Raw genomic sequence first — 14,314 nt, forward strand, 5'->3', positions numbered from 1 at the left:
AGTATATTTTAATTTTGTATACGCATGGACGTAACTTACATTGTGAATAACATCTCTTTATAGAATTTTAAGTATTTGAGACACTTTATTGTTTAAAGAAAATTTGCTGACTTCATCGCGAGTATAGCCTAGTAAAAATGGGGCCTGGAATAGTAAACTGTTGCAGAGCTGAGGCAGAAACTGGTAACCTTCTGACCTCTGACTTTTACTGGAAAATGATATGCAACATAAATTCAAGGGGCCTTTTTTCTTTCAAGTATGTATACATATATATTCTAGTGGTGCTGTTCACAATGCTGCAGCTGAAGTGGTGTCAGCATGTTCGTTAGAGCCTCTTACTTTCGGGGCAAACATTAAACCCCCGAGTTTTTTAAGGGTGAAAATGTTGCTACAGAAACACGCTTTGAACTAAAACCTGGTGTTCGGAGGGAGTTTTTGCACTGGGACAGGGCTGCTCTTTTGTTTGACGGATGTGCTGTGTTTATGTGTGGACGTGCCTGCACCAAACGGCTGTGGGGAGGCTTTGCAGCATGCTCCCGAGCCGCTTGGGCGCTTTGGAAATGGAGCTGCTCAGTTCCTCGTGTACATTTTAAGATTTTCAGGCTTTGTTTTCTCCTAAATGTGGTGTTTTATTAGTCTGGAGTGCCAGGCGTAGCTGATACTTTACCATTGTCGTGGTTTGCTCCTAGCAAGGTGCATGCTGTGAACTCGGACAGGAAGGGTTTTCGGAAGGGACCGAGGACTTGAGAGACTTGTGACCCATCAAATAGCCACGGAGGGGCTGTCAGCAATGCTATAGCTGCTTCTGAATCTTTAACCCAAATTCTATGGCAGGTTTTATTGAGGCTGGACTTGCTGCTAGGTCTCGGTAAGAGGCATTTCGTGAAGAAGGCTCATTGCGTTAAAACTTAGAAAGAGTAAATAAGGGGGAATTTGCTAGCTAGAGCTCTCGGCAAAGGAGTTTTGGAAAGGAGACCCTGTCCAGTGATGCTCTGTCTCTGGGCTTGCCTTCTGGCCACTTGCCACCCACAGGAAATGCCCCTTTCTTTATTTCTTTTTTTTTTTTTTTTTTTTTTCTGAGAAATGGGGATAAGGGAAGAGCAGCTGTGCTCTTGCTGAGCCTTACTTTGCATTCGGTTTGCTCTAAGCCCTCTGAAGGCTGAGATTCAGAGGCAATCTCATTTGCTTAAGCACACCCATGCCCCCTGTATACACCTTGTGAAGAAAAGCCCGTTTTTAGCAGTGTTGCACGGGGAAGAAGTCAAAAACATAAGCCTGAGAGGCCAAAAGAAAAGACAGCAGATACCCTGCCCCTCCCTAGCCGCATTTTGGTTCAAAACACTGCAGTTTGCAGACTTTTTTTCAGAGGCTTAGCAACACGGTGGCCAAAAGCACACATCGGCCTCTGCCAGCTGCTGGTCTCCGGGGCGGAAAAGCAGCAGGCACCATGGCACTGGCTGGTGAGCAGCAGCTGGGTGACAGTGCAGGCTGAGGACCTACCTGGCCCCTCCAGAGCACAGGAGGGAGCACAGGATTTAACCCAAGGTGCAGTGGCTGCACACCGCGTATGGTGGGCTGCCCTGGTTTTAGGAGTTTGCAGAAGTTCCTTTTGGTGCCATCGTCCCAGAGTGCATTTGCTGTCTGTAGAGACGCATGAGGTGGGGGTGACTTCGCCTGGGTTTTGGTGGGCTTTGCGGATGGTAGTTCAAAACCATTTTTTCCCAGCCGCAAGCAATGGTTGTGGCCATGCCGGGCATCAGAGAAGGGACGCAGCTTTAACCCAGACTGCATTGAAGTCTAGTTTGGGACTTTCTGGAAGGTTTTCTCCTCTACCTGATACATCACTGCTCTTAATCCCCCCGGAGTGCATTTTTAACCTCTTGATAGCCGTGTACAAAACCCATGGAACAACGCAAGCAGGAGAGACTCCCTTTCCTGTGAGCATGTTCAAGTCTTTTTTACAGCATAAATGCATTTACTTAGCAGATAGCAACGACTCCCAGCTGCTTCAATCTATTGGATAAATCCATATTTAGCTGCCAGGGAGCCGTTCTGAAGCCTTGTGCCACTGAACAGCAGGACATGTTATTGCATAGCACGTTGACACAACCTCTTATAAAGGGCCGGTATTGTGTCATCGTGGCGGATAGCTATGGTACAGGAATGCGGAATAATATTATGAAAAAGTTTCTAGGGCTGCTTTCCCATTGCTGCGAGCTTATTGTGAAGGGCCTGCAGAGGTCTGCTTTGAAGTGGTGCAAAGAGAACCAAATTTACCCAGCGGAGAAATAACCTGCAAAATTCTATTAAAAAAATTAAAAAGAGGGCAGCAAGTTCTTAGGTCCAGTCAGGTGATGCAGCACTGGTTTGTTTTACTGCCGATTCTGACTTTCAGAGAGCCCTGTTTGTTGTATTAACAGATCTATTCTGCTTGTTTTTCCAAGAAGTCAGGCCAGAAGGATGCTGAACAAAGCCCTGGTACAGTCACTTCTGATCCAGAGTGGGGCCCTTTAATGCCTGTGTTTAGCTCTCCTACACCACTCAAAAGAGAGACAAAAATCCACCAGTGTCTCCTTTCTGTGCTTATTGTTTCTTTTCCATTTTTTGTGCGAGCCTCAGCCCCGGCTCAAAACATTTTTTTAACCTCCCCAGTCATCGCCGCTCTTTCAAGCCGCGGGTGTAAAGCGGCGATATTTCTTTATCAAAATGTATCAATGGCTGCAATGTTTTTCAGGCCTTTTGTGGGACTTCGGGCAACCTATAGGCAAAAGGCAATCCTGTTTATTATTGCAGGGAATCTCAAGGCAGTTGTTTGGAGCCGGCGAAGGCAGGCGGCAGGGCCGGGCGGCGGGGGAGAGAAGGGCCACATTATGTTCCAGATGACTGAGCAACGATTTATATACCCGCTCGCCTTTTTACATGGGGAAGAAAAGTAATAAGAGCGCCGAGGCAGGCATTTGAAGCGGTCAGATGGCCGATGACTAATGGGATAGGTGGGCAGGAGCCCTCGGATTGGGCGTCTTAATGAGCACATTTCGCACCGCGTTCGGGCTGCAGTTCCCCTTCACCTTTGCCCTTTATTGACCGAACCGACACTTCATTTTTCACATACTTCCAATTATGGCTTAGCTTAAGTGTCGCCCTGCCTCCTTTATTTCTTGCCCGTGAACGGCTCAAGAAGGGGCTGAGGCCGCGGAAGATATTTTAATTTGAAAAACTGCCGTAGCGAGCCGGGTTTAGGGTGTAACCTGAAACTGCTGTCACTTCGCAGTTTCGGCGATGAAAACAAAAGTTTGAATGTTGCTTGTTTAGCCCGTTCCCCCCCCCCCACGTGCTGAGGGCACGTGGTTCGGAGAGGTGGGCTTGGTTTTCAGCGGGACAGGTGCTGGTGGCAGGAGTCTGCTCGGGGAGGTGAACCAGGACCAAGAGCTGTGCCCTACTCCATTGGGGCAGGTGGCTTGAACGATGTGTCCACACTCGCGTGGCTTCTTCTTCAGAGACCTCGTGTAGGGCGATGCCCGGAGACGGCGCTCTCTGTATGGACCGGAGGAAAGCAAAGCATAAAGGTTCTCAAGCCTTAGACCATTGTGCGGCAGCGTTTGTTGTTTCGATCATACTTAATGCATGACTGCGGGTTGCAGCATAGCCAGGCAGACGATGCCGGTGGAGGAGCAGGCAGGTGGCATGGAGGGGTGGACAAATCTCCAGCTCTGCTCCCCACAGGGCCGCGATGGATGCTTCGCAGCCCGAGATTTGTGCGTTCCCACGTTAGCTTTTGCATGCAGGATCCTTCCAGCGTGGAAACGCCTGTTTGCTTTTGCAGTGCTTTGGGGGTTTCCGAGCGTGCGGTTTTCCGACCGAACGCAAGCTCTGTCGGAAGCAGGCCCAGTAAGTCGTGCTCGCATCAGGTGGGTGGCTTGAAGAACAAAACAGCTGCTGTTAGACCTAACTTCCTGGCGGCGCTGCTGGGTTTTGCAGCATGCCTCTCGCTACCGGCTTTGTCACACTAAGTTTGCATGAATAATAAGTGGGCATGTCACCTGTGTGCCGGCAGTGCTCGCTTTGCATTTAAATACAGGGAAAGTATAGGGACAATTATTTACATCCAAACAGAGGTCCCTAAAACACAGAAGTATTTATCTCAAAAAATGTATGAACTATTACCTCCCTTATTATGTAGCCCTCTGGCACAGTAATGGCATGGCATATTTTTACTATAATATGGTAATAAAAGAATATGTAAAAGGCAGACAAAGGTTCTGTCTTTTCACTAAGGTGACCCCTGTTACCAAGTAACTGCTTTACTTATGAGCTTATTAAAAACTCAAAAAATGAGCTTTTCATACTTCACAGGCATTGATGTGAAAATGAGCTGTCCTGTGAGTAGTTTTCTTGATCATTTTTAGAACAATTGATTAGCCAAAGAGCCGCTGTCATTAGTTGACATTGACTGATAGCAATTTGTCACAAGCTCCGAAGGTCAGCCAGGCAGTGGAAGCTTCGGCTTGTCTTTGATTGACCTTTTCTGATGCCATTATCATGCGATCGGTTAGACTGGATGTGACCCTCGATTGGAAAAGACAGGGCATTAGTCAACAGGGGCTGTTCCCGGTATTTTTTCCTGGTGGTGTAGATATTGTGAATCGCGAATTAAGCCTAATAGGCTTGTTTTCAAGAGGAGCGGCAGCAGTATCGGTTTTCTCTCGGAGGCTCTGCCATCCCGTTTGCCTCTCTTGCTTTTCCACCAAGTGGGCAGCACTTGTTTTGCTTTGGATCAGCGTGAGCACCTGTGCCTCTGCGTTTGACACGAGATTAAAAAAAAAAAACAACCAACACAAAACATTTCCACGCACGGGCTTGGTGCCTTAAATTTTGAGCAGGGAACTTGAACGATGGGTCTCCAGGTTTGAGGCTGTTCGTGTAGGTGCACATTCTTCAGCAGCACCAGCATTAATTATTTTTATCTCCTCAAAATCATGTTTTATTTTTTAACAGTGATTGAGTGGTTGAGGATTATGCTCATAACAACACGATGTCAATTTATCATTCTGCTCTAAAGCCGGAGGGCGTGAAACTGTTTTTTTCTTCCTTCTGTGGTTTGGTTTTTTTGTTGTTGTTGTTGTTTTTTTTTTTGGTCTCATCAGCCCGATTCAGCTGCTGAAGTCAGATTTCGGCAGCGTTAAGCCTCTGTGCTGCAGCTAGCTAGGGTTTCACTTCCAGTATGGTGCATGGGAGAGAGTGCTCGCTTCGGAGCGTGTGCTGTGATTTGAGCATCAATCTGTTCCCGGTGCCAGGATTTATTTTAATCGTTCACATTAGCTCTGAACGTCTGTTATTAACAGGCGTTTGCCGTTCAGATTTGGCAAAACTAACTCAAATACTTACCAATATTGCTTGTTTTGCCTAAATGACGGGCAGCACAGTCATAAACTGATTCCTTCCCTTGTAAAAACCTCCCTTCCTCCCATTTGCCTTTCAGGGAAAACGTGAATATCTCCATGTATGCACCAACTTGTTTTTCAGGTCACCCCCAAAGATAATAAGCAGTTCAAAACCAGCACAAATGTTTCAGCGCACTTTAAGGTGACTTTCAGCCTTTCCTAAGTGGAAAAGCTTCAGGCCAGGAGGGGAGCAGAGCTGATCACAGGAGGAGGCAGATCCTCCAGGCTGATGCTGTTGCCTTCCTCGGCTGAGCAAAAGGAGGGAGAAGGATGTCGGGAACCCTTTACCTTTAAATTGGCTGCGGAAATATAAATATTCCTCACTTCTCAGCCCACTGGTATTCATATGCTAAAGTCTTTTTTCCTTCTTCTTTTTTTTGGGGGGAGGAAGCAAGAGACCTAAAATTAGAAATATCTGTCCCATGAAACATCCATGTGGCCATGCACAAGTCTATGTGTACATAGCCATGTGTGTAAGAACATGGGCCTGACCCTCAACCAGACAACCCATCAGCTTGTACAGGCCCCAGAGGCATTACTGCATGGCCCAAGTGCGTTCCAGAGGAATTTATTTCTTGAATACACCAAAACTCTGGTGAAGAAGCAGGGAACAGCATTGGGAAATCTCATCTTGAGCTGTCATTTACCATCTTGCTTTCCTTCTTGGATGGGACAGAGGAGAGGATTTTGGTTGCAAGTGGTTGCAGAAATAGGTTTTTGGTTCCCAAGATACCCCTTTTTTAGCAATACTTGGAGTCTTGTGTTTTGAAGATGAGTTTGATATGATTTGATTTAGAAAATGTGTTGCTTCTATTCTGTTGTGCTTTTTTGCCTACATATCCTGGGTGTGCTCCCTCAGGTCGTGGTGGCTCCTGAAGCCAATGAGCTTCCCATGTGTCCTATATGCTTTCCATTGTTCCCATATGGCCACCATGCTTCCCATGGGGACTGGTCCGGTCCCCATTTGCCTCTGCAGATTTTGTTGGCATCAGTTGAGTCTTTTGCTGTCCAATGCTGGCAGAACGCGACTTTCTGGTGTGTGTCATTGACCTCTGTAAATCAGAGGTTAAGAAAGCAAAGTCGTGTTCCCGAGATGGCCTCCACTTTTGAGAAACATTTTATTGCAATGACTCTAAACCCGTACCCAGGCATTGTTTCTGGATTAGTGATGCAACAGGGTGCGGCCTTTGGCTGCTTTGTGTAAACCATTTTTTTTTTTACCTTTCACGTGAAATGATGGGAGGGGGAGAAAATAAGATGACTAAGGTTGGAAGAGTAGTCTTTAAAGTAATACGTTGTGGATGAAGCCAGAGCTTATCCTGCAGTGCAAGAACGAGGGGTGTGTGTTCACCAAAGCCTTCCAGAGTATTAGCAGCTGTAAAAGAAACAAAAAGATGGTTCACCTTTTACATATCGGACAAACTCTATTGCTACAGTGTGCTGTGGAGGTCAACAGGGGTCAAACGGAGATTAGACAAATTCATGGAAAAATAGGTCCTTCTGCAGCTATTAAAAACTGCGGCGCAGATGCCAGCACTGGCTCGGGAAGCTGCCGTGGCACAGCCGGTTCTGTCCAACCCCGCTTTGTGCATGGCTTTTCTACACACCCATAATTGCTGCCGTGAGAGACCGACACGAGATTGATCTGCTCTGGTTTCTATGTTAATTTTTTTTTGTAATTCAATTCAGGAAATAAGATACCCAGTGATTTTTTATTTGTTTATTTCCTCGATTTTTGATGAGTCTCGCTAATGCTGGTGTGCTTTTGTTGGTAAAGAACTAGGAAGTAAGACATAGTTTGTATTTCCTCGCCCTCATTACCCCAGTGGTGGGAAAGGTTTGACAATATTCATTCACAGTTGACAGGCGATTGCTTCTGTAAATGAATGCACTCAAATCATAATTGTTGCAACAGAATTGTTTGATTACCTGGCAGTAGCCTCTTTCTCTGTGATAGCTTTTGGATCACCTGTTTGCTGAGAGCATTTGACAGTCCTCATGTTTATTACCCAATTGAATGTCAGTAGCAATTGCAGCTAAAGATAAACGAAAATGCAAGTACTTGTTGACCTTGACTTTTTTCCACAAGATATTGGACTTGATGGCTCTATTGCTGTTGAACTGATAAGAGTTATAAACAGTAGTTTAAGGAAAATGTTTTATTCCCAGAGGAAAATACCACATTGCTGTGGGAAATGGCATCTGACTTGCGCTCTTTGCCAAATTTGCTTGGTTCACCTTCATTTAGGCTGTGGGAAAATAAAATAAAAATTTCCCCTTTTACGACTTTAATATCTCGGCAAACATGAATTCCTGTGCTTTTTGTGAAGTTTTGTTGGCAGGCTGCTCAAACAGCATAAAACAAGCGCGAGACCTCTCCGTGTTTTATGACGTGCTATAATGAGGATTCTCAATTCTTCCTCATTTTCGGGCTGATTTGATAATTACAGGGAGGGAGCAGAGCTTTCTCCTCCTGTTCCGTGGGAAGCTTAATGTGTCTGTAACCGGCGGGGGTCAGGAAATGGGTGGCTGCAGGCACGGGGTAGGAGCAGGGTCTCCGCAGGCGGTGTGGAGCTGTGCTGGTCGGAGGGCAACCTGGGGACTGAGACAGAAAGCAAGGGATGATGATGCTTCTGGGGCAGTGTCCCAGGTGGGTGTCCCCTCTCAGATTTTGGGATGAGGTGACCAGGTTGGCGTTGCGTGACCCACCCGTGTTAGTGGGACAGGAGGGATCAGCCTGCTGCCCTGGCAGATCTCACTGCCGTACCCCCCCTACTCCCTTTATTATTTCTTCTTCATTTCTAATCCTGCTCCAGTGTGAAACCTGAAGGGAAGCCTTCAATGGGAACAGGAGCAGGCAATAGGCTTTGAGATCTTCCGGGATGAAAGTCATTGTATAAACATAACGCGGAAAGAGCACAAAAGACCATGGAATTACATTGTTTAAAACATAAGTCCTTCTTGTATCAGAAACTGCTCTGATAAACTCTGTTCAGTGTTGCAGGAGCTTGTTAAAGCACAGAAATACAGGATTAAGCAGTGCTGTAACAGTTAGCAGAGTCAGAGTAGTAATCTTATTGCATTGTATTTTTTTGGGGGTAAGATTAAGCCGGCATTACATTATATGTTTGTGGGCGAGGGGGCATTCTTTAAGGGATTAATTAACAGGATCAACGCTATAAGATGCTGACATCATTTTTTTCTATGCACATTGATGCACACGGGCTTTTTTTTTTTCTTTTTTGAATTCATGAATGAGACGGGGACCTTCCGTGGGCGATCGGGGTGGCTCTCGCTGCACCGCAGCACCTGTGGCACCACAATTCATCGGGGACCATTTTGCACTGGTCTGGGGAACCCACAGTCCGTGCCACACAAAGTATCAGAGGAGAGACCCCATCTCCCCACGGAGCCTCTGCATCCAGTGTTTGGTACGCTAAGCACCACCGGCGGGGCTCGGGGAGGTGCACTGCTGTGGCTGAACAGTGAGAGCCTGTCCAGGTCTGGGATGTGCCACCAAAGCAGCGTCACATCAGGGCAAGCACTGTTTCTCCACAGCCCTCTGCCACCCTCCTGCACGCTGTGGCTTGGGAACTTCCTCATTGCCAGGTGGTAGCTCATGTTTAGTAGCCACGGATGAGATATGTGTGTGTTTATTTTCTTCCTTGTATGTCTGTGAGCAGCGAAAACCTCACGTGGAGGTTGCAGGCAGTTTTTTGTGGTTGCCCTTCGCAGAAGCATAACGTGGAGGTGTTGGAAAGAAGAAGAAATAACCATGTAAGCAATTAAAAATGTACTAGGGGCAGCCTTTTCATCTACTCTTCAGTCCTTTGTTTTTCTGTGGCTGATGCTGTGCCACAGGAGAGAAATGGCTCTTTTAGCCCTGAATGTGTACAGTCTCAGGGCTGTAATTCTTTGTTGCAGAACGGCAGGAGAAGACCTGCTAGGAGGTACCAGTTATGTCCTCGAGAAAGAGCTGGGGGTGGTGGACACAGCTAGCTGATTCTTAAATCTTCCCCCAGCTCTGCAAATAGCAATGTGTGTCATGGGGATGCACGCTAAAAATAGTCGGGAGTCTGTAGTGTCCCAGTGGAGTTCAGAAGAAGGTATGACTTAGCTCTGCCTCGTCAGCAGGTGAAGGTCATGGAAGCAGGGCTGGTGGGGTGGAGAACCTTCCCTTGCTCCCATCGCCTTGCCAAGAGGAGCTGCTCCCTGCCCAGCACAGCACTGAAGGAGAAACCAAAGAGTAGGGGATGAGGTGGGAACAAATCACAAGGGGTGGAAAAGAGGCAGCAAACCGTGCTCGAAACATGATGTTCATGCCATACTCCTCCCATTAGCAAAGCAAGTCTTACTTCTCCCTCACGCTCCCTAGTTGCAGCAGTAAGGATGCCCTAGGAGAGGCTTTGGTGCAGGATTCTGCCTGTTTTCCTTTTTTCTGTATTTGCCTGGAATAACCCATGCAAATTCTGTGTGAGACCAGCTGTGTAAAAGCAAGAATCATAATGACGTAATTTCAATGTAACTATCAGACAGAATTGGTCCCATGTTGTGTTTTTGTAAGAGGCTGTAGGTAAAGTAGGGGGTTCTCTTGTCAGCTGGTAAGCAGGCTGAGCCACAGAATCCCTGAATGTCAGTGTATAAATATTTATAGTTCGTGTGTGTTTGTTCATATACATGCTTGAGTGTGACTTCCTCCCACTATTAGACATTTTTATTTTGTGAACCTGGTAAGAAAGATGGTAAAATAACCTCCTGATGAAGTGCAGTGGCTTTTTCAGGACCTTCCTTATTTCCTTTTGAAAGAGCATCGTGCTAAGTTTCTTGGCATTACAGTTACAAAATACAAATTAGCGAATGGTGCTAACATTAGTGTCTTGCCACAGATTTAATCCATCAAAAGAAACCCTGAGGTGGCCATAATTTACCAGGTTGAACAGCAGACTGGAGAGCAGAGAGAGCTCATTCCAGTGCAGCATAGCTGTATCGTCAGGAAACGTGAAGTTGGTGACTTGGTTTAATTTAATCCCAATAAAGTAAACAGCCAACAATCTGCAGGAATGCAGTCTGTAGCAGGAAGAGCGTGTTATTCATAACACGGGTATACCAGCACTTCAGCAAGATAAATTATATCCTATAACCGAAAAACAAAGAATGCACAAATACGCAGTTTTGCAGCATGGCTTTTCCATATATAACATTTTAATATAAATTAGAATCGCCTTGTACCAATGAATTGAAATTCCGTATGTTGTTAATGCATTAATTTTATTTTCTGTTGCGGTTAGTGTAGGTGAAACGGCAGCGTTGAACTTAAAAGTGCCTCTCAGGTTGATAAACGCAAACTAGCAATTGCCCATATTAATACTCAATTAAAATTAATAATCAATTTGCTTGAATACTGGAGGTTAGCCAGGGATGAGGCTGAAAGTGTATTAGGTATATCATCCTGGTCTGAATACATCATATAGTGTTGCAAAAGCATTGTGCTAATTTTAGCCTGCAAAGAGGATGAAGATAAACTGCCTGCTGCAAGTTTGCCATATGCCATCCTGGTGATAATATTCAAGTACAAAATATTCTGCGGAGAGCCTTATTGTTTCAGTAAAAGAAAACTGGAAAAGAGTTAAGCAAATTTTTGCTCCGTAAACGTCTACGAAATAATGAAATAAAACAAATCTCAGATGCTCCTAGATGAGATCTGTGAAATTTGTTTTGGTTTTATTGGCTTTCATGGGAGTCAACAATTTGTTTTAGTATATATTTGATCCAATTGTATCCATTTCTCGCATGTAAATCTTAAAATCAATCTAAATAAAAATTGATCTCCATTCTGGTAGGCAAAAATATAGTCTGAGTCGCTCCTAACTAGTTAAAAGGCTCCCATCCTTCAAGTTTAGTGCAGGAATAAAGTCTCTGCCAAGCTGATCTTGTAGGAGACTCTCCTTCTTCGCCTCCACTTGGTTGAAAATGCCAGCCCCCTCCCAGTCCCCACAGTGGGAGGATTTGGCTGCCCCAGCCCCACTGAGCAGCGTTGGCCCTCGCCGGCTGTGGGGCCGGCAGGCACGCGGGTGCGCCCCGGCCCCCTGGGTTTCAGGGGATTTTAGGGCTGGGGGGAAGCTTTGCATTAGCAAGCGGTGAAAAGCTTGACCCGAGGCTGACCCGGGTGAAAGAAACCCCCCGCCGAAGAGTCCCATTTTGACATGGATACCTGTGGGGTGCGGGGAGGAGATAAAGCAAGGGGAGGCAGATAACGTAATCCCATTGACCTGGGAACTTTTCAGATATTACAAGCAAGCGAATGGCAGGAATAATAAAAGAGTGGCAATATTTGCCTGCCCCCCGTATCTGTGTAATGTCATTTCCAAAGGGCTGTAGTAGATAATAGCAAATGTGCTTTCAAGTATCAGATCAATCTCTTGAAGTGATGGGGAAGGCTTGATGCTCGGATCTGGCTGGTGCACATGCTTGAGAGTGTAATACAATCCTCATTGCAGCAGAGAGAATTGTATAAATGGACAAAGATCCGCTGATTACATCTTCTGCTAAAGTGTTAAGTAAAAGACCTGGCTAGAAGAGATGGAGGGTCGACTATTGTCTGGTCTTCCGACTTGTTTTTATAGGGGTTTTCACAGGAACAAATACAATTACCAAAATAAAAGCAGGCGCTGGGGCTGCTCGGTATCATGGTAGGACACATGCTCTTGAGTCAGTGTGGGCAGGAAGCTTGTCAGGTCTGTCCCCTACCATTTCCATTGCATCTTTATCTCCCCAGTTCATTGTTTGCCACTGAGTGCTTGAAATTCCAGTTTCCAAGTAAAAGCTTCCTGTTTCTTGCACTTAAATTTAGCTTGGTAAAACATAAATTCAGCTATCTATCAAGGAGTGTTTTTTTTTTCTTCTTCTTTTTCTTCTTTTTCTATTTTTTTTATTAACGAATAAGGCAAAATAGAAAGAAGACACTAATTTGGATTTGATGATAAGGGGTAGAATTTTGTATCGTCCCAGATTCCCAGTGGCAGGAAGCACGAGGTTGTATCCTCATGATAAGGTAATGGATGGGAGCTAAATTCAGCCTTTCTATCCCGAGTAATTTTAGAAGGGGCCCTGTAATCCAGACCGTGTTTAAAAACAGAGATGGGCACATTCAGCCCTCATTATCCATCATTTCCTTGAGAGCCTCGCTGCTTGCAAGTTTTCACTGTTCTGCGCAGTACTCAAAGCTAATAGCGCACATACTCCTTTAGTCATCTCAGTCCCAAATTTCCCTCTGGAGAGTTTCTGTTTCTCTCCGTTGACTGTGGAGGCACTCTGGGAGGACTAATCGCTGCAGTCAGATGCTTAACTTCACTGCCTGACTTAAATGCCTCAAGTAAGGAGGGATGAATACGTGCTAAAATATCGCCTTTCTTTAGGAAGGAAATTTTCGCTCCATATGGAGAAGCAGGATAAAGCGTTTTGTGCTGCTGAAGAGCAGGGGATGGGTTTGGGCATTGTGTTTGTATGTGAGACTGTGTCCTCTGCAGCTCCTCAGCACTCCAGCATGGGCATCTCATGAAACTCATTGTCCTTGCTGACCAGTATTTATAATCTGAGGTGTGCAAAAATCCAGACATGCATGGGAAAAAATGTAACTATATATATATTAAATATACAGCTCCTGGGGAAGCTGTGTTTGTGTTGCCATGCGTACTTCTCAGGAGGCCAAGTTTCATGCTTTCTACACCATCAGGAGGTTGCTCACTTCACAAATGCATGTGGTTTTTGGTGGGAGGTTTTTATGTGACTCTAGGAGCTGGGGACTTAAATGTGAAACTCAAGTCAAAGGCTCCTGCAACTCGCTAGCAATGGTTCACTCAACTTTCAGCTGAACAGCACCCAGGTCTTTCATGAGATAAAAGGCTCTGGGAGTGAAGCCTTGAAATGAAATCTGTTGCCGAGTTCATTTGGTAGGAATGGCCGTATTCGAACAACTGGGGACTTGGCTTTGTTGTGCTGGTCGGGCGCGGGGCCCTTTGTCTGCCGGGCGCTGCAGCTGTTAGGACTTCTCTCCACGTCCCTTCCCTGGCTGCTTTTAAATGTAAAACCGTAGTTAAACCTATTTCCACTCCAAACTAACAAGATTCACATTCGGTCCATTTAAGCACACTAATATGCATTCAAAAAGGCTCATTTGTCCATTTTCCTTTGTAGTCATATCTGTAGCAACCCTCGCTAGCAGATGAGGTGGGTTTTTTTGTGTCGTCACTGTTTGATAATTTCTATGCAGAACATTGAACTCTCCTTTTCGTATCAAAGATGAGCAAGTTCTCTTTGGAGTCTGTCCCAGAAAAATACCTCCAGATTGTGAGTGGTGCCCCTGACATGCCCAGAAATGTGAAATTTAGGGCTTCACGTCCTTGCGAAGCTGCAGTGCAAAGGCTGGGGCTGGAGCTGGGTTTGGAGTGCCGGAGGCTCGCAGGCGCAGAGGGAGGGGAGGGCAGGTTGCTGGCAGCAGCAGCGCGGGCTTTCAGTCAGCACCTTGTCAGTGGCTCTTATCTGGGATCTTGAGGGATGGCTCTCGAGGGAAAGCTCCAGGGATGGAGCTGAGTGAGGTGCTTCCAGGGATGTCCCAGGGGGGCTTCCTTGTGAGCTGTTCTGCTTGCCGTCCACGAGCTGTAACCTGCCGAGAGCCCTGCGGGGCCTCGGAAAGTTGGGCTTGCCAGCATGTTTGTTGGCTGCTCTGAGCCTTCAACCTCCTTATCTGCAGCTCGGCTCCCTGTCTGTGCCAGGGGGGCGTAGTAACTTGTGTTGTCTTTGAGCAAACAGAGACAAAACCCACTGGCCTGAACCTCCCTCGCGTGCTCACGTGCAACCTCAGGCTTGCAGAAAGC

At 46.1% G+C, this 14,314-nt stretch overlaps 1 protein-coding gene across 4 annotated transcripts in view; it reads left to right on the forward strand.

Moving 5' to 3' along the window:
• Positions 1 to 14,314, forward strand: part of MEIS1 (Meis homeobox 1) — a 103,997-nt gene that overhangs the window by 26,883 nt on the left and 62,800 nt on the right. The gene's annotated exons all lie outside the window — the stretch shown is intronic.

The sequence above is a fragment of the Oxyura jamaicensis genome, chromosome 3, assembly GCF_011077185.1.
Source record: "Oxyura jamaicensis isolate SHBP4307 breed ruddy duck chromosome 3, BPBGC_Ojam_1.0, whole genome shotgun sequence".
Taxonomy (NCBI): Eukaryota; Metazoa; Chordata; class Aves; order Anseriformes; family Anatidae; genus Oxyura; species Oxyura jamaicensis.